The sequence below is a fragment of the Cetorhinus maximus genome, chromosome 23 (genome assembly GCF_964194155.1).
Source record: "Cetorhinus maximus chromosome 23, sCetMax3.hap1.1, whole genome shotgun sequence".
NCBI lineage: Eukaryota > Metazoa > Chordata > Chondrichthyes > Lamniformes > Cetorhinidae > Cetorhinus > Cetorhinus maximus.
This window is the reverse complement of record NC_135901.1, coordinates 38146882-38161807: the sequence shown is the minus strand read 5'-3', so window position 1 is coordinate 38161807 and position 14926 is coordinate 38146882. Positions and strand designations below refer to the sequence as shown.

The following is a 14926-nucleotide window of genomic DNA, read 5'->3' as shown; positions in this document are numbered from 1 at the left end:
TAGAATTTTTCGGGGTGGTAAGAAGCAGGATAGATAAAGGGAAACAACTAGATGTAATATATTTGGATTTCCAAAAGGCGTTCGATGTGGTACCACACATAAGGCTACTAAATAAGATAAGAACCCATTGCATTGGGGGTAGTATATTAGCATGGATGGAGGATTGGCTAAAAAATAGAAGACAAAGAGTTGAGATAAGGGGGGCATTTTCAGGATGTCAACCTGTAACTAGTGGAGTGCCACAGGAATCAGTGCTGGGGCCTCAATTATTTAAACTTCATGTTAATGACTTAGATGAGGGAAGTGAGTGTACTATTGCCAAGTTTTTAATAGGTGGGAAGGCAAATGGTGAGGGTGACACAAGGAGTCTACAGAGGGATATAGACAAGTTAAATGAGTGGGCAAAAACTTGGCAGATGGAATGTAATGCTGGAAAATGTGAGGTTATGCATTTTGGCAGGAAGAATAGAGGAGCTGAATATTAATTAAATGGAGAAAGACTGCAGAAGGCAGCAGCACAGAAGGATTTGGGAGTCCTTCTGCACTAATCCCAAAAAGCTAACATACAAGTTCAACGGTTAATAGAGAAGGCAAATGAAATGTTGGCCTTTATTTCAAAGGGAATGGAATACAAAAATAGGGAAGTCTTGTTAAAAATATACAAGGCACTAGTTAAATCACACCTATAATACTATGAACAATTTTGGTCCCCTTATCTAAGGAAAGATATGTGGCATTGGAAACAGTGTAGAGAAGGTTTATTAGATTGATCCTGGGTATGGAGGGATTTTCTTATGAGGAGAGCTTTAGTTGGTTGGGCCTGTACTCATTGGAGTTTAGAAGAATAAGGGGCGACCTTATTGAAACACAAAAGATTCTTAGGGGGCTTGACAGGGTAGATGCTGAGGGGTTGATTCCCCTTGTGGGAACGTCCAGGACCTGAGGGCATAAACCCATTTAAAACAAAGAAGAGGAAGAATTTCTTCTCTCAGAGGGTAGTGAAACTGTGGAATTTTTCACTGGAGAGGGCTGTAGAGGCTAGGTCATTAAGCATATTCAAGGCTGAGATAGACAGATTTTTAATGACTAAGGGAATCAAGGGTTATGGGGAATAGGCAGGAAAGTGAAGTTGAGGATTATCAGTTCAGCCATGATCTCATTGAATGGCGGAGCAGATTCGATGGGCCGAATGGCCTACTTCTGCTCCTACGTCTTATGGTCTCATGATCTAAATCAGGAGACCAATACTGTACACAATACCCTCAATGTGACCTCACCAATGCCAGGTATAACTGAAGTATTCCCCTTACAATCAACAATAACATTCTATTAGCTTTCCTAACTACTTTCTGTACCTGCATACTAACCTTTTGCCATTCGTGCACTAGGACTCCCAGATTCTCTACATCTCAGAACCCTGCAATCTCTCACCGTTTAGTTAATGTGCTTCTTTTTTATTCCTCCTGCCAAAATGCTCAATTTCACATTTTCTCTTCTTATGTCCTCTTCACATCTTACTTTCCTACCTATCTTTGAATCATCAGCATATTTAGCAAACATACATTGGTCCCTCCATCCAATTCATTTATATAAATTGTAAAAGGTTGAGCCCCCAGCACTGATCCCTGTGGCACACCACTCATCACACCCTGCCGACCAGAAAATGACACATTTATGTCTATTCTGTGTTTCCAGTTCGCTACCCAATCTTCTATCCATGCTAACATGTTACCCCCTACATGATTAACTTTTATTTTCCACAATAATCTTTGATGTGGCCCATTATCAAATGCCTTCTGGAAACCTAAGTACAGTACATCCACTGGTTCCCCATTATCCACAGCGCATGTTACTTCAAAGAACTCCAATAAATTGGTTAAACATGATTTCCCTTTCACAAAACCATGTTGACTCTGCCTGATTACCTTGAATTTTTCTAAGTTTCCTGCTATAACATCACGAATAATAGGGTCTAACATTTTCCCTATGATAGATTAAGAGCTAACTGGCCTGTAGTTTCTTGCTTTCTGTCTCCCTCTCTTTTTGAACAAAAGAGTTACATTCGCTACTTTCCAAACTCATGGAACCTTCCACGAATCTATGGAATTTTGGAAAATTAAAACCAATACATCAACAATCTCATTGGACACTTTTTTTTAAGATGCGAGGATGAGGTACATTAGGACCCGGGATTTTTCTGTCTGAAGCTCCAACAATTTGCTCAGTACCGTTTCCTTGGTGATGGTAATTTTCTTGAGCTCATCCCTGACTTCCATTTCCTGATTTACAGCTATTTCTGGGATGTTACTTGCATCCTCTATCCTGAAAAGGCACCCAGCTATAATGTTAAATTGTCCCGTCATGCAGCAGCACTTTGGGTCTTTGTTTTGAAGAAATGGAATTTGTCTGTTCTCATTAGGAATGCTGGAGACAGACTGATCAACAATGTCATCATCAAATGGCACAACATTGTAAGGGGACATTCCAACCATTGTGCCAATGCCAGCTTTTTACAAAGATCTTTCCAATTAGTCCCAATTTCCTTCTTTCTTTCCATGAATTAGAATTTCCCCCCTCTCAAGTAACTGTCCACTTCTCTTGTGAAGAAGGAGTTTCTGCAGAATCCATGAAGTTTGCTTTAATTAACAAATATTTCATGACCCGATGACATGGAGAATTGGATTTGGATTCCTTATACATCTTTCGAAATAAACATTATTTATTTAAGCAATTTATTTCATGTCAAATTTACAATAGATATCTATCCTGATCAAGCATGTCTCCATTATATTCTCAGCAATGGTGACCAGGCAACAATCATTGATTGTTGTAAAAACCCATCTGGTTCACCAGTCCTTTCTGGAAGTAAATCTGCTGTCGTCCTTCCCTGGCCTATATGTTACTCCAGATGCACTGCAATGTGGTTGAATCTAAACTTCCCTCGGAAATTGTCTAGCAAGTCACTCAGCAGGGCAAATGCAGATGGACAACAAATGCTGGCCAGCGATGCTCATGAAGGAATAAAGATCTATCATGAAGACTGATACAAAGGGGTTATACACCATCTCTGCCACTTCCTCGTATTGCTTGCGTCTGTCTTTAGAACCACACCAATATATATCTTTGAGATGTGAAGTAATTGTTAATTTCAATTTGTAACCCCATTAATTCTTGTTGTTGACTGAATAAACTTGTGCCTAGTCAAATTCAGCCTTTCCAATTTTGCTGAATGCATTTTGAGACAGAGGACAGAGAAAATGTCATCTGGCTGTCACATACTATGTACAGTTAATAGTCAGCAACAAGCGCAAATTCTGGAATTTTCCTCACACTTAGCTGAGTAAGCTTAGATAATGTTTCTTCCCGGTTCCAGGCTGGGTCCTTTCGCATGTACGTGATTAAAAATTACACTACAGAACCAATGTGCAAAACGACAGGGACCTACTGAGAATATCAAATCATGAAGTCTTATTGCATTTCAGGACCTTGTTCTATGGAAGTACAATTCAGCTGAAAAACAGCCATGGGGCAGAGAAATTGATCAGACATTAGAATCATAAAAATAACATAGCACATTAGCAGGTCATTCAACACTTCACAGATATGTTAACTATCTTGCAGCAATTCATCCCAGTTTTCATCTCTTTCTCCACAGCGGCTCATTTTGCAGAATATCATTCAAGGCCTGGGGAAGTGCAAATGTCACATTGCTGAAAGGAAATAAATGTGGTTAATATTGAACAGCAAACAAGAATAATGCAATTTTTCCTCACACATAAGATGAGAACATTTTGATAATATGCTCACAAGGTTTTGAAGTGAAAAATGGACAGCAAGATTTTCTACAGGTATTTAAACAGGAAAAGAGCAGGTAAAGTGAGTGTTGGTCCACCAGAGAGTGAGAATGGGGAATTAAGAGTAGATAATAAGGAAATGGTGGATGAAATTAACAAATATTTCAGTATGTACTGTACTTGGATTTCAAGAAAACATTGGATAAGGTGCCACGTCAAAGGTTATTTCAGAGAATGAGAGCTCATGGTGTGGAGGGTAACATATTAGCCTGGACAGAAGATTGGCTGGCTGGCAGAAAACAGAGTGTATGCATGAATGGGTCTTTGCCTGATTGGCAGGATGTGATGAGTGGAGTCCTGCAGGAGTGTACTGAGTGTACTTTTTACAATTTACATCAATGACTTAGATGTGGGGAATGAAGGCATGGTAGCTAAATTTGCAGATGACAGAAAGAGAGGTAGGAAAGTATGTTGTGAAGAAGATGTAAGGCGTTTGTAGACAGATATAGATAAATTGAGTGAGTGGGCAAAAATATAGCAGATGGAATATAATGTGGGAAAATGTGAAGCTGTTCACTTTGGCAGGAAGAAGAAAAAAGCTGAGTATTACTTAAACGGAGAGTGACTGCAGCATTCCGAGGTGTAGGGGGATCTAGGTGTTCGAGTGCATGAGTCACAAATAGTTAGTATTCAGGTACACCATGTAATCAAGAAGGCTAATGGAATGCTATCCTTTAAGACAGAAGGATTGAACATAAAAGTAAGCAATTATGCTTCAGTTATACAGGTGAGACCGCACCTCTAATAATGTTTGCAGTTTTGGTCTCCTTATTTAAGGAAGTACCAGATTGATATCTGGAGTAAGTGGGTTGTCTTATGAGGATGGGCTGGACAGGCTGGGCTTGTTTCCACTGGAGTTTAGAAGAGAGGGGTGACTTCGTTGAAGTATATAAGATCCTGAATGGCATTGACAAAGTGGATGTTGAAAGGATGTTTCCCTATGTGGGTAAGTCCAGGACTAGGAGGCATTGTTTTAAAATTAGGAGTCGCCATTTTAGGACAGAGATGAGGGGAATATTTTTTCTCAGAAGGTCGTGTGACTTTGGAACCCTCTGCCTCAGAAGGCGGTGGCATCGAATATTTTTGAGGCAGAAGTAGATAGATTCTCGTTCGGCTAGGGAATCAAAGGTTATCGGGGATAGATGGGAATGTGGAATCAGTGATACAGACAGATCAGCCCTGATCTTACTGAATGGCGGAGCAGGTACGATGGGCTGAATAGTCTACTTCTGATCCTATTTTGTATGTTTGTATGAAAATATAAGTTGTTGTTGTAGTCCATACAGAGAAAGGGACAAACTCCTCTAGCAAATTTCATCCTGATATTTCTCTGTAACATTTTAATATGAAGCTGCACAACTAATGTGAATAAAGTTTGTGCTGGTAAAAACGTGTTCACCCCCTCGGAATCAGAGGAACACACACACATATACAACGAGAGTGACAGACTCCTCAGGAGAGACAAATACCAGAATGAAATTATGTCGCCAACTTGGCTCAGTTTTTGTTCCATTTCTGATTGGAGAATGCAGAAGGCTGACAAATGAACGGAAATAAGAGAACATGGATGTGTTTGGATGGCTTTTCCTTTATTTACACAATTAATTAGCACTCGAGAGAGAATCAGAATGGTTCCAGCAGGGAACGAGGGCCTTCTGCCTGTCCTGCCCCTGTCCCTCCCATTGCCCAACATCTTCCCCAGACACTGCACTCTTTTTTTTATTCATTCATGGGATGTGGGCATTGCTAAGCCAGCATTTATTGCCCATCCCTAATTGCCCTTGTTCACAGGGTATTTAAGAGTCAACCACAATTGTGTGTCTGGAGTCACATGTAAGGAGTCTGAGACAGATATAGATAAGTTGAGTGAGTGGGCAAAAATATGTTAGATGGAGCATAATGTGGGAAAATATGAAGTTGTTCACTTTGGCAGGAAGGAGAAAACAGCAGAGAATGACTGCAGCCTTCCGAGGTAAAAGGAGTTTCCAAAATGCAGGCCAGAGGCTTGGAATCGTGCGACGAGTAACTCACCTCCTGACTCCCCAAAGCCTGTCCACCACCTACAAGGCTCAAGTCAAGAGTATGATGGAATGCTCCCACTTGCCTGGATGAGTGCAGTTCCCACAACACTCAAGAAGCTTGACACCGTGCAGGACAAAGCAGCCCACTTGATTGGCACCCATCCACACGAAGCACTACAGGAATTCACCAAGGCTCCTTCGACAGCACCTTCCAAACTCAAGACTACCACCATCTAGAAGTACAAGGGCAGCAGGTAGATGGGAACACCACCACCTGGAAGTTCCCCTCCAAGTCACTCACCATCCTGACTTGGAAATATATTACCGTTCCTTCACTGTTGCTGGGTAAAAATCTTAACAGCACTTTGGGTGTACCTACACCACATGGACTGCAGCGGTTCAAGAAGGCAGCTCATCAGCACCTTCTCAAGGGCAACTAGGGCTGGGCAATAAATGCTGGCCCAGCCAGCGAAGCCCTTATCCCCTGAATGAATAGGAAAAAGATTCAGGTCCTGATGAATCGAGTAACTCTGTCAGATCTTGATGTGATGTTTGGTTTGATTTTGAAAATCCTTCCCATTTAATACCTTGCAAAAAGGAGATTATGAAAAAATCCATCCCTGTTGGTCCAGGATAGAAATTAAGAGACAAACATTTCTCTGGGTTTGAGTTTGCTGTGTGTAAATCCTCCCCTTCTAAACTCCTGTAAAAGGAGTATTCAAACACTCGGTGTAAACTCGGCTCTGGGAGTTTCTAATCCGGGTTTTGAGTCCTACACCGGGTGTTTGTGAACCCTCCCAGTCCACCCTCCGGCTCCATTCCCCTCCTGCACTCTGCTATTTCTCACCCGCTGGACTTTCAATGCCACCGCCGTCATCCCGATCCAGCAGCCACAGTGCGCATGCTTTACTTCCAGCCCGGCCCTCCCCCCCATTCCGATTGGTCGGAGGACCGGCCACGCCCCCAAGATCGTCCGGCACCGCCCCCTCTTCCTATTGGTTCCGGCCCGCCGTCAATCATTGTGAGTTGGAGCATGCGCATTCCGAGGAGACAGGCGGTGAGAGAGCTCGAGCGAGCGGATTTAAATTGCGAGTTTTGGAAACACCGAGTGAGGATCCAGAAACAAAAATACATCCATGATCAGAGATAGGGGTGGCGGGTGCGTTAGGAGCCTTTATAAACTCACGGTGTCTGCACAGAACCCTCAATACGGAAGCATCGGTCCCGCGTTTCACGAAGCGGGACGGCGGCTGAGGCCTGTTTTCGGAAATAGGCCCGAGGTAACGACTGCCATCTTTGTAGGTGGCAATGAACATCAGAGCGCATGTGCGGCCGCCATCTTTTTAGCGGGCAATGTCCAACAGGGAGCATGCGTGGGCGCCATCTTTACAGAGGCTGCAAACCCGGATGAATGACCCGCAGGAGGGTCAATAAATCAGAGACAGAGTTTGGTGTGAGATCAATGGGTTGTTGTAAATCAGGAGATCAGGGTAACAGTCAGAAACAACAACAACTTCTATTAACATCATAAATCATCCCAGTGAGCTTCACAGGGAAATTATAAAACAAAGTGTGACACCCAGACACATAAAGAGATATTAGGGCAGATGACCAAAAGCTGGGGCAAAGAGCTCTAAGGAGAGTCTTAAAAAGTCGCTTGGTTGTACAGAACTTGAGCATTACTGAAAAAAGGGACAAGCTGTCAAAGCTTTTCGATTTACACTCATCAGGAGAGACACAAGAACTCCAAATTTCAAAGGGAACAACAATTTATACTGCATGAGAAAAGGGTGCAGATTTGCTGGACAGTCAGTTCTGGTCATTGGTATGGAGAATACAGCAGGGAGCTATCATACCCTGTGCTTTTGTTTAATTTAACAAAAGGCCCCATGCCTAGACATGTTCTTTCTGCCTGCAGAGGACAGGTCCCTGTGTATGAATATATGTAGCTTCTAGAAAGTGTAAGTGGGCTACATTACGAGCCTAATTGATAATCTTTGAAATTTGGTATTCTTGCATCTAACCTGATGAATTAAGATAAAAAGTTTTGACAGAATGTCTCTTTTTATAATTCTCAATTGTCTTAAAGGAGGAAAGTGTGGTTGACAGAGGGAGAGGTGTAAGGAGAGAATTTTAGAACTTGGATATTGAAGGTATGGTCACTAATGGTGGAGCGATTAAAACCAGGAATGTACAAGATGCCACAATTAAAGCAGTGCAGATATCTCGGAGGGTTGTGGAGCTGGAGGAGATTTCAGAGATAGGAAGGAATGAGGCCATGGAAAGATTTGAAAATAAGAATGAGAATTTTAAAATCAAGTTGTTGCTTGACCAGGAGGCAAGACTAGTCAGGAAGCAGAGGGGTGTTAGGGGAATGGGCCTCGCTGTGAGTGAAGACACAGACAGCAGACATTTGGATGGTTTCAAGTTTATGGAAGGTAGAATGTGGAAGACCAGCCAGGAATAGTTAAGTTTGGAGGTAACAATGGCAGCGATGGGGGTTTCAGCAGCAGATGCACTGAGACAGGGTGAGGTCGGGTGATGTTACGGAGGTGGAAACAGGCCATCTTAGTGATGGCACAGATATGAGGTCAGAAGCTCATCTCGAGATCAAGTGTAACACCGAGGTTGTGAACAGACTGGTTTAATCTCAGCCTGTTCCCAGGGAGAGGGATGGAGTTTGTATCTAGAGAATGGAGATTGGAGCAGGGACTGAAAACAGTGTCTTCATTCTTCTCAGTGTTTAATTGGGGTGAATTGGTCATCAGGAAGAGAAGCAGGAACCAGAATGGGCCATGAGACTGATCCCAGGTTTAACTCAGTTAGAGAGGGAGAGAAGGAAGGAAGGAAACCCTGGGAGGTTTGGAGAAACCACCTTCATGATCGCTCATTAAATCTCCACACAGTAAGTTTTGGACACAAGGTTAACGTCTGCTATTCTGTATGGTCGGTCAGGGGGTTTCAGATTACTGTTTTGTCACGAGTAATGACTGAAGTGAATGATCAAACATATTGTTATCTCCAGTTGTAGAATTTTGATAAAAAAATACAGAAAGAATTATCCAAATCTCTGTTTGGATTTCAGCACGGGGGAAGGAGAGTGTGTGGGACAGGGATTTGCAGCTTTGGATGAACAAGAGAGGAAAAAATGTTCCATAGAAACTAGAATTGTCTGTTCTGAATTTCTCTCCTGTACTGAGAGTGATGACTTTTGTAAACTCCTTTTACAGAGAATTAGAAGGGGAGGAATTGCTGACGGGAAACTCAATCCAAACATCACATCAAGATCTGACAGAGTTCGCTTGATTCATCAGGACCTGAATATCATCGGCCTTTGAATGTGGAGGGAGAAATGTTTGTCTTTTCTGTCTGTGGGAAAATATTTCAAACATCCGTGTGACTGGAAAAGCACTGAGACACACACACACCCGAGTGAGAGTGTTCCAGTGAACTGGCTGTGGAAAGAGCTTTCACTGTATACGTGTTCTCTGTGTGGATGAGGCTTCAACTGGTCATCCAACCTGGAGAGACACGGGGACACATGCACCATGGAGAAACCATGGAAATGTGAGGACTGTGGGAAAGGATTTGATTGTCCTTCCCATGTGGAAACCCATCGACGCAGTCACACTGGGAAGAGACCATTCACCTGGCCCGAGTGTGGGAAGGGATTCACTCAATCATCCCAACTGCTAGCACACCAGCGGTTACACACTGGAGAGAAACCGTTCACCTGCTCGGAGTGTGGGAAGCGATTCACAGTTATCCAGCCTACTAAGACACCAGCCAGTTCACACTGGGGAGAGACCATTCGCCTGCCCTGAATGTGGGAAAGGATTCACTGGGTCCTCTGACCTGCTGAAGGACCAGCGAATTCACACTGGGGAGAGGCCGTTCAGCTGTACTTCCTGTGGAAAGAGATTCAGGTCCTCATCCAACCTCAGTGCACACCAGCGAGTTCACACCGGGGAGAGGCCATTTACCTGCTCTGAGTGTGGAAACAACTTCACTCAGTCATCTGCACTGCGGACACACCAGCGAGTTCACACCGGGGAGAAGCCATTCACATGCTCTGAGTGTGGGAAGGGATTCACTCGGTCATCCCAGCTGCTGGCACACCAGCGAGTTCACAAGGATGAGAATTTTAAAATCAAGTTGTTGCTTGACCGGGAGCCAAGGCAGGTCAGGAAGCAGAGGGATGTTACGGGAACGGGCCTCGCTGTGAGTGAAGGCACAGAAAGCAAACTTTTGGATGGCTTCAAGTTTATGGAGGGGAGAATCTGGGTGACCAGCCAGGAGTGTATTGGAATAGTCGAGTCTGGAGGTAACAACGGCAGCGACGAGGGTTTCAGCAGCAGATGCACTGAGACAGGGTGAGGTCGGGTGATATTACGGAGGTGGAAACAGGCCATCTTAGTGAGGGCAAAGATATGAGGTCAGAAGCTCATCTCATGATCACATGTAATACCAAGTTTGTGAACAGACTGGTTTAATCTCAGAATGTTCCCAAGGAGAGGGAAGGAGTTGGTATCTAGGGAATGGATTCTGCTGTTATTGCTGCTGTTAATCACATCCAAGACTGAACCATATTCATTTTGACAGTCGGGGTTTGTTTCTGCTGATGTTAATAATTCCTGTAACTGGGCTGGAGTTTAATATTCTGGATCTATAGCTGGTTGTGCTCTCGGGGCTGCAGTGTCCCTTTAAGAACCGCTGTCTCTGATCTTACCCCATAATTCAGGAACTCTCATCAGAAATTAGTTTACAACAAGATTCTGAACTTTTAATTCAATCCTAAATTGATCTTTGGTATAAACTCTACAATTCAGCATCTGAGAGGTTCCACTGATTAACATCTCCAATTAGAAAGTGCTGATTAATCCTTGCTGACAATTCTTACTGACTTGTACATTACTCACAGTGACACCTCCATTATCCACCAGAAAGAAGGGGAATGGGAATTGGTGGATAATCGAGAGTTCCCAAATGTTACTCCTCCCGCCTGGTACAGAAATCCCCTCAGCATGGGAATGGAGACAAGTTCAATCCAAGTAACGGACCACAAGAAATCACTGTCTAATAACTTAATAAAATCTTCAGAAATTTAGGGAATATTACAGAAACAGCTCACTCCTGTTATGAAGATTGTTTCCATAGCAGCTTGCTGGCTGACAAACACAGGGCAGGCCTGTTATCTCTGCCAAGGACATGTCTCCAGCACAGGCCCTGAAACAAGACATTTCTAACTCTGGTACGATTGGAACTCATGACCCATACGTAAACCAGCTGTCTGTGTAAAGGTTAAAACAGGCTCACGAGAGCAGAGATATTGACGTGATCCACACTGGCTTCAGCCCAACACCCACAATCTGGCTCACACCAGTTAACTGTTCAGAGGAGACTGTCACCACCAACTACAGAGACCAGTACTCACTCTGCATCATCCGTCCATTGTCCTCCAGGATCAGTAAACCATTCTCATCTGTCACACGCCATGTGTTTTTCGTATCTATTTAGATTACGCATCATATTTAAACTGTTGCTTCTCAATAAACTACTTTAAAATCATTTCAGAGCTCGATCCTCTTTTTGAGTAATCTGTGACTCCTGAACCTAAATCTTACAAGTAGTGTTAGGAGTGGGATCGAAGTGATGAAGATCATAGGCTTGAGAAGCAACAGTCTTATTTAAACATAAATGGAGAAGTTCCTAAGTGAAGCCAATAGTATACAATGGCATTGACACAATACAGGGAACAACTGATAGTCTGACAGAGAAAACAGGTGGGCCGGGATTATGAGTATATCCTCGGTAGGAATTCTAAAGAGGATCAGAAAGGACAAATTAAGTTGAAGAAAGTCCAGAATCAGTTGGAAAATATCCACAAGGTGGATGCAGGTGAACAGAGAGCTTGGGAATCTTTAAAGTCCGTGCATGAACTTCTGTTTGAACCAGATGTATTTATGACATGTCAATAATTTAGAATTGTGTGGGATGATCGGCAGTTGGGGAGGATGAATCTCAGTCGATAGTTATCACATTTAGTGGTTAAAGTTTTGACATTTATTCTTGGTGGCAGCTCAAGGGTTTGTGTTGCTGATTCTGATCATTCTAGTAGCTTTAGTATGTTATCTATAGTTTGTCATCAAGAAATTAGGAAAACAATTTCGTAGCTTAGAAATAGTGAGGTTAGTCAGAAATCAGTTGTGAGAAATCAATAAGGATTTTCCCTTCTCAAGCTGGGGAGATCTGAGAGAAATCACTGTCTAATAACCTTATAAAATCTTCAGAAATGTATTGAATATTATTGCAATTACTCTCCCTCTCTCTCCCCCTCTCTCCCTCTCTCTCTGTCTGTCTCTCTCATGAAGAAAGCTTCCTGGGCTGACAAACACAGGACAGGGAGGCCTGTTTCTCTGCCAAGGACATGTCTCTGGCACAGACCCTGAAACAAGACAAGCTTGACAGGGTGGGGGGGGATCTCAACACCCATACGTAAACCAACTGTCTGAGTAAAGGGTAAACAGGATGTCCCAGCAAGTGATGAGCCACAAAATGACCTCATGGGCTTCTGATGGAAATAGGAGGGGTTACCTTGAATATCTGTCCCTTGTTAATTGAATAAGTGATTGACACATCCCCGAGAAACAAGGTATATAAATGATTTTTATGGGGAAAAATATTACATCAGACAGTTAAGAGCTTTTTGAAGTGATCCATCCAGATGCTCCTCTTCACTGGAATTGCAAGAGACAAGTTTGTAGGTTTGGCCTAATGTACAATTAATGTTAGTTTAATAGTGGAAAGCTACACTAAAGCCCCTGTACCAACAAAGGGAGTGTGTGTTGCCATAACAACCGAGTCCGCTCTATGAACACATGGACCCCACACGTCAAGATCGATCAGTCCAAATCACTTTAGAAAGTTACTTGTGGATCTGCTTCCACCAGTCATTCAGACAATGTGTTCCAGATCATCAGAACTCACTGAGTAAAATAATCTCTCCTCATCTCCATCCTGGATTCTTTGCCAATTATTTTAAAGCTGTGTTCTGTGGTTACCAACCATCCTGCCAATGAAAACAATTTCTCCCTGTGTAGATGAAAACTCCTCAACAATGTCCACATCTCTATTCAATAACTCCTTAATCTTCTCTGCTCTAAAGAGAACAATCCCAGCTTCTCCAGTCTCTCCACAGAACTGAAACCCCTCATCCCTGATACTATTCTGGGAAATTTTTACCACACCCTCTCCAAGGCCTTGACATCTTTCCTAAAGTGTGGTGCTCAGAACTTAACACAATATTTCAGCTGAGGATTAATCAGTGATTTATAAAGATTCAGGATAACTGCCTTACTTTAGTAGTCCATGAATAAACTGAGGACCCCATTAGCTTTTTATTAAACAGCTTGATCAGCTTGCCCTTTCACATTCAAAGATTTGTGTTCATACAGTCACAGGTCACTCTGTTCCTGCACTCTGTTTAAAATTGTACCATTTAGTTTATTCTGCCTCTCCTCATTCTTAGTTTCAAAATACATCATTGCCTGTAAATCACTTTGGGATGTTCTGAGGGTGTGAAAGATGATAAATGAACACAGGAAATTCCTTTCTCTTCGACAGTTGATTTAAAGTTGTAGATTTTGCTCCGAAGATTAAATTGGGATTGATATTCAAATTTAACTATTTTACTGCAGAAACAATTTCAGCTGGGAGTCAGTGAATTAAGAGGAAAGATCCCAGACAGCTGTTCTTCAAGTTACACTGCAGGCCCGACAGCTCAATCAGCTCCACTCTCAGCTCAGGAGAGCTCAACAACTCCACATCCTGTCCATAGGGGAGTTCTCCTGGTGCAGTGGGACCAACATTCGTGTTTGAACGAACAACACTAAAAAAAAACTGGATTAATTTGATTGCTTTTTGTGGAATCTTACTGTGCACAAACTGGCTGTCTAGAAACAGCAACAACTTGTATTTATAAAACACAGTTAATGTGACAAAATGTCCCAAAGTTCCTCAGAGGAGTTTCATCAAGAGAAAAACTGACACCAAGTCACATAGGGAAATATTAAGGTAAACGAGCAAAGCCTTGATTGGAGAGGCAGATTTTAACAAACATCTTTAATCAGGAGAGAGAGGTGGAGAGGTTTAGGGAGGAGATTTAAGAGCATCATAGGTAGGCACGGCCACCAATGGTGGAGTAATTAAAAGCAGGGATGTTCCAGAGGCCAGAATGAGAAGAGTGCAAATATCTCAGAGGATTGTGCGACTGGAGGTTACAAAGATAGGGAATGACGAGACCATGGAGGGATTTGTAAAAAGGGTTCTGAGTTTTAAAATCAAGGCATTGCTTGACCAGGAGCCAATGTAGATCAATGAGCACAGGGATGATGGGTGAAGGGGACTTGATGTGAGAAAGCACAAGGGCAGCAGAGTTTTGGATGATCTCAGGTTTCTGTGTGGGAACGGGGAGAATGTGAGAGGTTGGCCAGAAATGTATTGGAATCATCAAGTCTAAAGGTAACACGGACATGGATGAGGGTTTGAGCAGCAGATGAGCTGGGGGTGGGGTGGAGACAGGCAGCGTTATGGAGATTGAAATATCTGGTGTTAGCGATGGTGTGGTTATGTGGTCAGAAACTCATCTTGGGGTCAAGTATGATACCGAAATTATGAGCAGCCTCAGACAGTTCCCAGGGAGAGGGATGGACTCAGTAGTTAGGGAACGGAATTTGTAGTGGTGACTGAAGACAATGGCTTTGGTCTTTCCAACTTTTAACTGGAGGAAATTTCAGCTCATCCAGTACTGGATGTGGGATAAGCAGTTTGATAATTTAGTAACAGTGGAGGAATGGAGAGGGATGGTGATGAGGGAGAGCTGGGTGTTGTCAGTGTACATGTGAAAACTAACACGGTGCTTTTGGATGATGTCACCTAGTGGCAGCATGTAGATGAGAAATAGGAGAGGCCAAGGATAGATCCTTGAGGGACACCAAGTTCAAGGACTTTGGAGAGGAAAGGGAGGTTGGTGATGGGGCAGTAGTTTGTGAA

At 42.9% G+C, this 14926-nt stretch overlaps 1 protein-coding gene and 1 long non-coding RNA gene across 2 annotated transcripts in view; one reads left to right on the top strand and one right to left on the bottom strand.

The window, feature by feature from the left end:
• LOC144697988 (uncharacterized) overlaps window positions 1-14926 on the bottom strand; it is a 298820-nt gene that overhangs the window by 240308 nt on the left and 43586 nt on the right. The gene's annotated exons all lie outside the window — the stretch shown is intronic.
• On the top strand, window positions 6913-11443 carry LOC144697548 (uncharacterized). The gene is made up of 2 exons (XR_013580383.1): window positions 6913-7155; window positions 9106-11443. It is a non-coding gene; the product is annotated as an uncharacterized LOC144697548 (long non-coding RNA).